We start from the raw sequence: 12,034 nt of genomic DNA on the forward strand, positions 1-12,034 counted from the left end.
TAGGTGATGGGTAAGGACGTGACCGTCGAAGCCTGGAGCTCTTCACGTAACGGCGTCTGTATTAAACGGCGGTGTAAGCATTCGGAACGTACATGTCCCTCCTGGCCACATCCTGCGCACGTTCGTGGCTGTCCATCATACATGACGATGGCCCTCACACCGCCAATCAGCAGGTACGATGGGACATGTTTCGTCAGCTCAATTTTTATTTGCCTGACGCCATTTAATACGGGGTAGGTCGTAAATGTTTGCCACTTCTCCGCGACGTGACCCAAGACGGTGCCATATGGTTGGAAAGCGGCAATGACCACATCCTGAGGCACCTCGAACGGGAGTTCAAACACCCGCAATGTCCGGAGACCGAATCCAGCATGGGCGACTGTCACAGCACCCATATGTCCATCAGAGTGTTTAAATTTCAGTCCGGTGGCATGACGGTGAATTATGTCATTGCAAATTTCCTCCGTCGACATCTTGTTGTAGACAACACTTCCAGTGATGGCCGGCCGCGGTGGTCTAGCGGTTCAGGCGCTCAGTCCGGAACCGCGCGACTACTACGGTCGCAGGTTCGAATCCTGCCTCGGGCATGGATGTGTGTGATGTCCGTAGGTTAGTTAGGTTTACGTAGTTCTAAGTTCTAGGGGACTGATGACCACAGATGTTAAGTCCCATAGTGCTCAGAGCCATTTTTTCAGTGATGGAAAAATGTATGCCAATTACGTCCTGGGGGTTCAAACGTAGATCCTCACGTATGAACTGTTCGACTTCGAATGCTCTGGGTCGTGGATGTTCGGCCTGAAACGTTACTTTGATCGTTGCACGGCGGTACGAGTGCGCCATGGTGTACGTTAGTACGGGACTCGACAGACACAAACACCGCGACGCGGAAGTAAACACCGCCAAGAGCGGAGCGTCACACGGCGCGCGGAGCAGCTCCGCACGCTAGCATGGCTGCGAGCCGACCTATCTTGGTGCTTTGCCACATTACACCTCTGGCCATGAGCTTTTATTATGCGCAGTATGAATCGAATCTGAATTTCACAATTGGCGGCCTCCCCTTGTTAGTTCGAATAACTCTCAGTAATTAAGTACGATTACGGAGTGTGAATGATCATAATATTTCACAGTGTGTACACTACTTCAAGAATTATGGCAAACAGAAGCAAACATGTGGAGTATTTCTTGTGTCAAGTGTCACTTCCTATTTCAATTGCTCACGAAAAATGCAGTGTAATAACTGTCAATGGTCTAAACCTAGTTTTGGTATGTAATGTCGTTAGCTTCCTTCCTATTAGCGTACATTTATACAGCTTTCATAAAATCTCCAGCTCATGTGACTTCTATGAAGTTTCTTGTACTAATGTCGTTTATGTCGAATTATAGCAGTTCATTTTCCTATCTTAAAAATATAAGGCACTGAGCGTAAGCAAAACATGCAATAGCGAGTAAATATACCAGTAGAGAACAGAATGTCAACAAGTGGATGCAGCACAATTCTTACAACGAGGCTCTGCCAAGCGAACAATCTATAATTAATACAATAATGTGACCTAAACTCTATGTTCATACACAGTATATCAGCATTTCTATATACCAAATTAAAGAGTAGTTATGACAACAAAACAGAAATGTGTAAATATGCAACCCATAAGCAAGGCAGCAAATATGTTATCTAACATAATAAACAGGTCATTAGCATCATATCAGCATAAGCAAATAAATGTTCATATGTCATCTTAATAAGTAAACATGAAGGCGCAAGCAGATAAATCACAAAGTATAACTTACATACATATCAGCACAACTAATCAGGTGACAATTATAATTTAAATAAATAAGCACAGCAGACACATAACAAAAAAATATGACATCAGTGAAAAAGCAGTGCAGCCAAGCGATGCATAATATATACAAATAACAACCCCATTCAATCATCAATCATTGTCAAAATCAGTTAATGTACGCAAGCACGTCGCTTCACAAGTAAATTCATAGAACATGAAATTAGCACAAAGTATGAATCACGTAATTGCGAGCAGCAAATTACGTCTAAAGCACATACCTAAGTAGAAATATGTTACCTGAAAAAATAAACTCAATTAATAGTTACCTTTTTAGTTTATTAGTTTCTTCTTGGAAACTACATTCCTTCTGAAATTTTCTCCATAGCAAGTCCTCTTAACGTCGGAGACACACAGAATTTACCTGAAATTCTTAAATATTTTATAGAACCGTATCCTGAAAAATACTGAATGTTAATAACATTCATCAAGTCACTATAGCTTTATACTGAATTTAATCGGAGAAATTAGACTGTGTATTTGTTTACGGCTGTCAGTGCATTCCCACTGAGCGCTCGATCAGCTGTAGGCGCGTGACGTAGGAAGCAATTGTTTGCAGTCAACGACTGCCTTGTGCGGCGCACAGACTTGACTGTTGCTTTGAGTATGTGCCGCCGCCAAAACACAGCGCGGTATCCTTGTATTCTCTGCATGTTTACATCTAGCTGTTAGTTTCTCTAAAGTATGTCATTCCACAAAAATTTTAACGTTAGATATATGATGTATTCCCTTAGAGCGTCGTGATTTAAGAGTTTCTACTTCAACAGTGTTATCATGAATAATTTTGCGAATTCTATATGCACCGTTATAAAGCAGAAAGAATTTGCGACACAAGCCTTTTCCTCTGTGAGACAAACGATGAGACTTAATTAACACCTTCTGACCAACTGACAAGATTTTTAAACGACCAGGATGTTTAGCTGATTTCTCTCTTCTAGCAGCCGCAGATGCAATGTTTTGTAGAGCCAGGTTGACAACTTCAGAATGCCGCAGTTTCCGTGAAGGTGGAAAAGGAACGATTTCAGATATGCGATTTGTCGGTGCTTTGTTTTTTAATATCAGCATAGGCGGTAAAGAAGTTGAATCATTAGGAAGTTCATTCAGAATGTTTTGAAAAATATGAAGATACTGATCTCAAGTTCTGTGATTCTGATGACAATAAAGACGACACAATTTATTGATTTCCTTCATCCATCTCTCTGAAGCGTTAGATTGAGGGTGAAAAAGTGAAATGAAAATTGGTTTAATTTTACGACGCCGTAGAGTACGAAGCCAAATTTTAGATCGAAACTGTGATCCATTATCTGATATAACCTTATCAACATGACCCACTTCCTTAAGAAAATGTTTGATGAAAGCGTTAGATACTGAACGAGCTGTTGCTTCGCGTAAAGGTGTAAAACACACATATTTTGATGTCAACTCTACTGCTGCGAAAATGTACGCAAAACCATTAGTAGAACGAACCACTGGACCGAACAAATCGACTGCAGCCATGTCCTTTAATTTCGCTGGAATGATAGGAAACAACGGTGCTCTGTGAGAAATTGTTGGCGGCTTAGCCTTTTGACATAATTTGCATTTGGCCAGAACAGATCGAATGCGTTTTTCCATATTACTGAAGTAGCAATTTTCTCGTAATTTATGAAAGCATTTTCTGGGACCAAAGTGTGCATAACTGAAATGCGTGTACCAAATCAGCTTATTAACCCACTCATCAGGAATACAAACTAACCAAACAGAGTTGTCGACCGATTTTCGTTTAAAAAGAATGTCATTGCGATCTAAATAATGCTGTCTAATCGCTACGCTTTCCTTTCTCCTCCACTTCTCCTTAATGTCCTTCCAGATTGGATCCTTATTTTGCTCCTTAGCGATGTCCTGGAGCGAAGACGAAATAAAGTTCTCAAACGCAACACCTTGAATATACATCAAACAATAATTGTTTTCTATGCAGTCCTCTTTAGCACTTTGTTTCAAACCCATAGGTGCACGTGATAAAGCATCAGCAACAATATTTGAAGAACCCTGTATGTAAACAATACTAAAATCAAATTCCTGTAGGTACAACGCCCATCGTGACAATCTGCCATGAGTTAATTTTGTCGACATAAGAAATTCCAGAGCTCGATGATCGCTGTAAACCTTAGTATGTCTGCCAAACAAAAATGTCCGAAATTTTGTAAAAGCCCAAACAACAGCCAAAGCTTCAAGTTCCGTAATCGAATAATTCTTTTCTGATTTAGAAAGAACACGACTTCCAAATGCAATAGTTTTCTGTACTACAACGCCGTCTTCTTCTATCTCTTGAAATAAGTGTGCCCCTAGGCCCTTGTATGATGAGTCCGTCGCCAAACAAAAATCTTTAGATAAATCCGGATGTGAAAGAAGTGGAGCAGCAACTAAAGCATCACGAAGTCGTTCAAATTCTGACTGAGCCTCCTCATCCCAACACCAATTAGATTTCTTTCCAGATAGTTCACATAAACAAGGTGTGGCCAAATTGTTCAATCTAACAAAGCGTCTAAGAAAATTACAGACACCAAGGAAACTACGAACATCACGTTTTGTGGTAGGAACAGCATAGTTACGAATAGCGTCTAATTTATCTGGATCAGGAAGAATACCTTCTGTAGAAATAATGTGACCGAGAAATTTCACCTGAGAACGACCAAATTCAGATTTTTCCAAGTTCACTGTAATGCCAACTCGTGCAAAAATACGTAATAATGAATCCAAAATTTTGTTATGCTCCCTCCAAGAACGTTTAGCAATAAGAATATCGGCAACATATGAAGTGATATTGTTACGAAGATAAACAGGTAAAATTTCATTTAAACTAGGAATGAATGCTGCAGAAGATACAGTAAGTCCAAATGGTAATTTCCGAAATCTCTTTTGGGTAAAATCGTCGTATCCGGTTATTGTTTACTTACTCTCTAGATAGATTGATAGTCGAAGAGTTGTTTTGACAGATGCAAAGAATAGTAAAAGAGTAGGCAGCGGTGCAGAAAACTAAAAGGGAAATAGCACCACTACAGCTCGGGGCCCTATGCACGCTACGGCACATATTCACTTAGAGTAGTGAATCCCCTGAGGACTAAATAGTCATATCCGGTTATTCTTTAACAATTCTCTAGATAGATTGATAGTAGAAGAGTTGTTTTTGACAGATGCAAAGAATAGTAAAAGAGTAGGCAGCGGTGCAGAAAACTAAAAGGGAAATAGCACCACTACAGCTCGGGGCCCTATGCACGCTACGGCACATATTCACTTAGTGTAGTGAATCCCCTGAGGACATTAATAGCCGCACATAATTTCTAGTTTGTGACTTAATGGCCAATTTAGTGGAAGTGCGTACATAAATTGATCTAGCCATGAACATGGGTGTATGTCATTCTTAGAATTACGAAAGATCTTAAATTTCCGAACAGTCAAAAAGTGTTTATAGTCAAAGTTTTCTCCTCGTGGCGACAAAGACCTACCACGAGTGTCCCTGTCCCAATGTCGATTATTGTCAAGTTCGCGCGCCTGGCGCTCTCTTATTGCTTCTCGTAAATGAAATAAATTATTTTCTTCAAACCCCTCTGCTATCTGTGATTCTAAATTTCTTCTACTGTCTTTTCCTACAATTTCGCCTTCGATTTGTTTGACTTGCTTTCGTAATGCCTCAACTTCCTTTTTAACGCGTTCATTAAATTTTCCCTGATTTTCAACATGTTTATTTATGTTCTGGTACTCTTCAGTTTCTGCAAATGGTAATGGAGCTGTATCATCCGAATCTCTGTCCTCATGTAAACTAAGATTTGTCAATTTATCTGAAATCTCCTCAACTCTTTCCGATAAGTCACCTATTTATTCTTTCTGCTTATTTACGTCTTCCGTAAGTGTCGTGACTCGGGTTTCAGTATTGACACATTTCGTAGTTAACTGTTCATATTGTTGTGTTAGGTCATTTAATCTGTCATTTGGTACGGATTCCTCGATTCTCTCAAATATTTCTTCCTTATCTTTTGCACGTTGTAAATTTAACTCTGAAAATTTCTGTACTATCACGCGATCTCTTTCCTCCTGTTCTCTATTCTGTTCCTTTTGTCTGATTTCTACTGCAATTAATCTATTATTGTGAGCATTCAAAATTGGTTGTACTTCTTCTCTGATTTCTTTCTTTAACTCATCTTTCATGTTTTTGAAACATGTCCCTATTCGTGAGTCTAACCGTGTTTCCATTGTTTCTATCTCTGTTTCTAAACGTGTTGCCACTGTTTTTAATTCAGATCCTAACCGTGTTTCCATTTTTTCCATCTCTGTTTCTAAACGTGTTGCCACTGTTTTTAATTCAGATCCCAAAGTTCCCATCTCTGTTTTAAATTCAGATCGTAACTGTGATCCCACATTTAATATAGCACTCATCAACTGCTCCATAGTAACTGTTTCAAAATTCTTTTCACCCCTAACATTTCCCACGAAACCAGTTTCCTTCGTCATAGCTGCAAAGCTATCTGAGTTCGATACTATTCCAGAATCTTCTGTCGTTAATCTCGGATTCTGAAAATTTTTTGATTGTGAAAAATTTTGAAATGGTTCCGGACTATTTTCCCGACTTATTACATTGTTTTCCACTTCATTATCCATCATACTGTTTTCCCCTGTTGGCGAGTTCGCCATGTTAACAATTTCGTCATTCTCACTATTCATCATTTTTGCCTTTTCATCGATCGCGTAATCATTTACAAAATATACAAAACTCGTCACTGTACGAAAATTATACACAATGACTCCTTATCTTCAACAATACCATTCACACAAAATATTTCCCTCAAACACGATTAACGAAAAATTGAAATAATTGCACTAAATTGTCAAACGCGTATACAAGGCAATAAAAATTAAATTTTGAAAAATACCATTGGAAGAATGCCAATTACCAAATCTACACATGCAATATAGACTACAATTACTAAACTACAAATTACTACAACAATACTACTGTCTACTATTTTTACAATCAGAAGATTCCAAGGGACGATCCGAAGCAGCGGTCGCCACGTGCATGGGGGCTTAATTAAATATTAAATTTGAAAATCATTTTTATTTTTGGTGGCTGTCTGTCCGATTACGCAAGTCTCGTAAACGGTTGGCCCTGACTAGTTTTCGTACGCAATCTGACTGCATAGAACAACAACAAAGAATGAAAGAAAATTTTCGTTAACACAATTAATTAATTAAGTCCCCAGCAACTATAAAACCTACAAAACCAAGGCACAAGTATAACTGTTCTGTGTGTGGAAGTATGACTCAACGTACACATCTGGCACGGTTCTTCTTTAATAAGACAAGAAATTTCAAATACCATTTATACTGACGTGATAAAAAAAAATTAGAAATACTATAATTGCGCAAGAAACCCAGAATTACTCTAATACAAGAACACAAGCCAGATGCTTTGTTGACTGAACCTGTAATGACGCATTATTCAGGACACTGAGATAATAAAAAGAAAAGGAATTTTTTTTTTTCTTTTACCTTCATATATTGACGAAAAGCACTCTAATCATTACAATATATCTCCACACCGACTCGCTAGTACCACACCTCAACAAGAACTGACTACTGCCACATCTCGACAAGCAGTCTTCACTACGACGTCTCAGCAAGCATTGTTCACTAGCACATCTCAACAAGCACTGCCTACTACGAGTTCTCCCCAAGCACTGCCAGTGGAGGCGGCTGAATAATACTCTTTGGCGCAATCTCTGGAGCTGTGGCTCAGTGTAGCCACCTTTCACGTTGTCTCGTTTTCATTTGATTGCTCCATATATATATATATATATATATATATATATATATATATATATATATATATTATCACAGACTCACACCCTCCGCCATTCTGGTCGACCTCTAAGAGGAATGGGGCGTGTTACTGTGTTGCAATGCAGTGCGTATTTTTCTATCTCGACCTTTCAGCAGCTGCTCAATACGGGCTTGCTTCCACCTGCGGCGTGGACGGACATTCTCGTGCAAAACTGCCCCGTCACCAATTCTTGGCCTTGTGGATCCTTTCCTCTGGCGAACTGCGTCGCAGCTTTGTAGTGATGTAAAGTATTCCCACTCCCATCCCTTTCAGAAACCCTCCGTAAATTTCTGTCCTTCCTCAGCTCTGTTGTCATAGCTCGCGGACTGGTAGGTATTGCGGTCAATTTTTCTGAAAAAAAAGAGTGGTTGAGTCAAATGGGTGTTGAGTCGCCATCACCCAGCGTAAGAGGTTGGGAATTGATCACAGCATCAAAGCCAACAAGAGTAGAATTGAGCCACTACTGTGACCTTCCCAAGACATTCCATAGGCAGCATTTAACTGTTGTTATGATTGTAACTCATCACCGTTCCCACCATGCTGCCCTCGGAACGATGAACTCTCATGAGATATTATGCTGGGTAAGGAATCTACAAGGTGTTGAAAAAAAAGTGTCGAATCCTTTGAGAAGTGGTAGTACTTACCCAAACAAGAAAAATAAGTCCAATAAACATGGGTCCGAAAATGCATACTTTCAATAATTCCAATAAATATGGGTCTGGGAATGCATACTTTCTGCGATAAACATGTGTTTACAGGAGGTGTTCAACGTGGCGTCCATTCATGACACTGCACCCCTCTGCCCTCCGGCGTAAGGAATGACGCAGCCTTTGAAGTATACCCAGCTGTTGTTATACCTGCTGGGACGCATTGAAGACGCGACCCTGTAGTGTCCGCATCATCGTTGATTAGCGTGGCGTAGACCAATCCCTTCAAGGGTCCGCATGAACAAATATCTAGGGGACTGAGGTCTGGGGAACGAGCAGGACAAGGTGTGCCCCCCACCCCACCCCCTACCCAACCAGTTCAGCGGCCTGTAATGCATGCATCAGATATTCGCACACATTGCGACGAAAGTGTGCTGGTGCGCCATCATGCATGAACCACATTTGTATTGGTTGCATCTGTATTGTTACAGAATTTTTGAACATGCTTTATGCTCCCTTATCATCACATTTCTGTTCGTTCACGAGACTGAAAAAGCAGCGGATACAGACGTCCATGTGGATTCCGTGTTCCTTGACTTCAGGAAGGCACTGTACACATTTCCACACTGCCGCTTAATGAACAAAATACGAGCGTACAGAGTATCAGTTCAACTCTGTGACTGGACTGAAGAATTTTCAGAAAACAAAGCAAAGCATGTCATTCTCAATGGAGAGTAGTCGCCAGACGCAAGCCGCGTGATCAGAGGCGCCTTGTCACGGTCCGCGCGGCTCCCCCCGTCGGAGGTTCGACTCCTCCCTCGGGCGTGGGTGCGTCTCTCGTCCTTAGCGTAAGTTAGTTTAAGTTAGATTAAGTAGTGTGTAAGCTTAGGGACCGATGACCTCAGCAGTCTGGTCCCTTAAGACCTTACTACAAATTTCCAAAATTTCAGACGTAAAAGCAATTTCGGGCTTGCTTCAAGTGGGTTTTAAAAGACCATAACTTTTCACAATATGCAGGCTGAGACAAATAAAGTGACCGGGACGAGTTGATACGATTGGACGTCATTGTATGTACGACGGCTATTCGGAAAGTAAGGAAGGAACTATAGGTCGCGAAATGAAAACCACAGTGAAAATCAAAACTGTTTTATTTGCAACAGTTAGCTACAACTTCCAGCTACTTATCTCCATAGTCGCCGATCCGAATTAGACGTTTGTCGTAGCGTTGTACCAACTTTCCAGTACCCTCGTTATACGTGGAAGGCAGCCGCCAGTGCTTTCCGCCAACTCTCTACGCTGGCCTACAGCTCGTTGTGTGTGCCAAAATGTTGTCTTTATAGCCAGCGGTTCATGTGAGCAGGATGAAGCTCAGAGGGAGACAATTACGGGTTGTATTGTGGGTAATCAAACATTTCCAATTGGAAACGATGCAGGAGCATCTTCATTGCCCCTGCAGAATGCGACTGAAAATTTTCTTGAAGAAGAAAACGCACGACAGTTAATATAATATTGGCTGCATAGCTTCAGGTGAAATTTCTCACCAGACCCTTGTACTTGGCGGGAAACACTATTGTTCTAGGTATCTTTCTGTGCTCCCTGTGTGCTCAGAACTAAAGAGAACGACGTAATGCGATCGACGGGCATACTAGAGATCCTGCCCAACACAGTTGAGCAAAACGTTATCGGATTTTCACTGTGGTTTTCATTTCGCGACCGATCGTTCCTTACTTTCCGAATAACCCTCGTAAATAGCCACAACCCGTGACGCATACATCACGTGTGGGCCCGTCATGTGATGCACGCCGGTTCAGAGCATCATAGTGCTGGCTGTGTCAATGTGAATGGAGCAATGCAAAGGGGACGATGGTGCTCACAGTGAAGTGATGGGTGGTCGCTGAGGAAATTTACGTGACAACAAAGTCATGGAAACGGTATTGTCAGTTGTTTGTTCAGAAGTTTAATGGCGTCAAAGTGCCAGCAAAGAGTGCCATGCAAGGTTTAGTCCGAAAATGGCGTCAGACAAGATCTGTTTTGAACAAGACAAATAACATTCTGAAACGTGACCATCCACCAGAAAATGTTGCTGCAGCTCACCAGAAAATGCTTCAGAGTCCTACCAAATCATCCCGACGCCTGTCGCAAGAGACCAGCGTACCACATCGATCGTGCGTGCGAGTACTCCACCAGGACCTGCAACGTCCATCCCTACCTAGTGTCTGTTGTTCATGCATTAAAATCAGCAAGTGCTCCAGTTTTGTGAATGGCAGTTCACTGAGATAACAGTAAATGACTTGGACGTGGACCTGTTCTTTATGTCTGATGAAGCCTGGTTTCACCTGTGTGGTTATGTCAACTCATAGAATCACAGGTTCTGGGCAGCGGAGAATCCGCATAACTTCCGCGAAACACCATTGCAAGATCAGTAAGTCGGCGTTTGGTGTGCCGTGTCTGCACGCCGCATTATTGGTCCCGTCTTCTTTTTATCAGACTCTGACTCCGGCGCGCTACACTGCCAACATTTTGAAACCACTTATGGCAGCATTAACGGAGGAGGAAAAGGCTTACAGTTACTTTCAACAGGATGGAGCAACTGCCTACACAGCCGGCCGAACCTTGGAGCACATTTACACAATCTTCATGTCTGACAGAGAGGTCAGTCTGGTCGTGGCCCTAGCTGGCCACCCTGCTCACCTGATCTGTCAGCGTGCGACTACTTTGTGTGAGAAGACCTCAGGTGTAACGGATACCGTAACAACCCTTACTCTGCGTGGAGAGTCCTCAAATGTAACGTGTATCTAAACAACCCTCGCAGTCTTCAACAACTGCAGCAGTACATTCCGGATGAGACTGCAGCAATTCCAGCTGTCCAGCGTCGATCCGCCTTCAGCAACTTGCTGACCAGTGCCCAGAGAGATGAATGGTGGTCACTTTCAACATCTGCTATAGTCACGGTAGTACCGAATTTTCTTTCCTCTGCTGTGTTTCTTTGTACCGTGTGACTCTGTTCTCCGAGCCACTTTTATTTGCCCCACATTGTATATAAATGACATAGCAGACAACGTCGCTGAAGTTCCATGAGGCTTTTCACAGAAGATGCTATTGTATGGAGAGAAGTCGCAACGATATAAAATTGCAGCAAAATGGAGGCAGAGCTGCAGAGGATCAACATTTGATGGAGGTAATGACAATTGACGCTCAACATAAACTGAAAGTACCTCTTTAATTATTGTTTTTATCAAACAGTGACTTACAGAATTTTCCTTGACAAAGACAACTCAAACTTAACCTACCCATTTATGTCCGTCTCCATAGCGCAGCGGTAGTGTTACTGCCTACCACGCAGGGGACCCGGGTTCGATTCCCGGCAGGGGACTGGTGTGTCCATCATCACTGATGATCAAATCGCCGAAGTGGCGTCAGCTAAAATGGACTTACAATACGGCGGCCAACAACCATGCGATCATTTCATTGCATTTACCCACACTATACAAGCCCAACGCAATCAGACTGCTATACATTGATAACATGACTTTCAATAATTAACGCAAAAGAATGGCCCGGAATTGCAAGAAGTCCTAACAATAATACGAATCTAACAATATTAAATTAAAGAATTATGAAACTACCTCCAATTCTGTTAATTGCCTAAACTCATTTCAATCACGAATCCCGATAGTGGAAATCCCATT

General features: G+C 41.6%; 1 non-coding gene across 1 annotated transcript; it reads left to right on the top strand.

The window, feature by feature from the left end:
* The first annotated feature begins 11,647 nt into the window (after positions 1-11,647).
* Trnag-acc (transfer RNA glycine (anticodon ACC)) lies at positions 11,648-11,719 on the top strand. Its single transcript has one exon. It is a non-coding gene; the product is annotated as a tRNA-Gly (tRNA).
* Positions 11,720-12,034: the final 315 nt, after the last annotated feature.

Source organism: Schistocerca serialis, chromosome 2 (genome assembly GCF_023864345.2).
Source record: "Schistocerca serialis cubense isolate TAMUIC-IGC-003099 chromosome 2, iqSchSeri2.2, whole genome shotgun sequence".
In the NCBI taxonomy this organism is placed as follows: Eukaryota; Metazoa; Arthropoda; class Insecta; order Orthoptera; family Acrididae; genus Schistocerca; species Schistocerca serialis.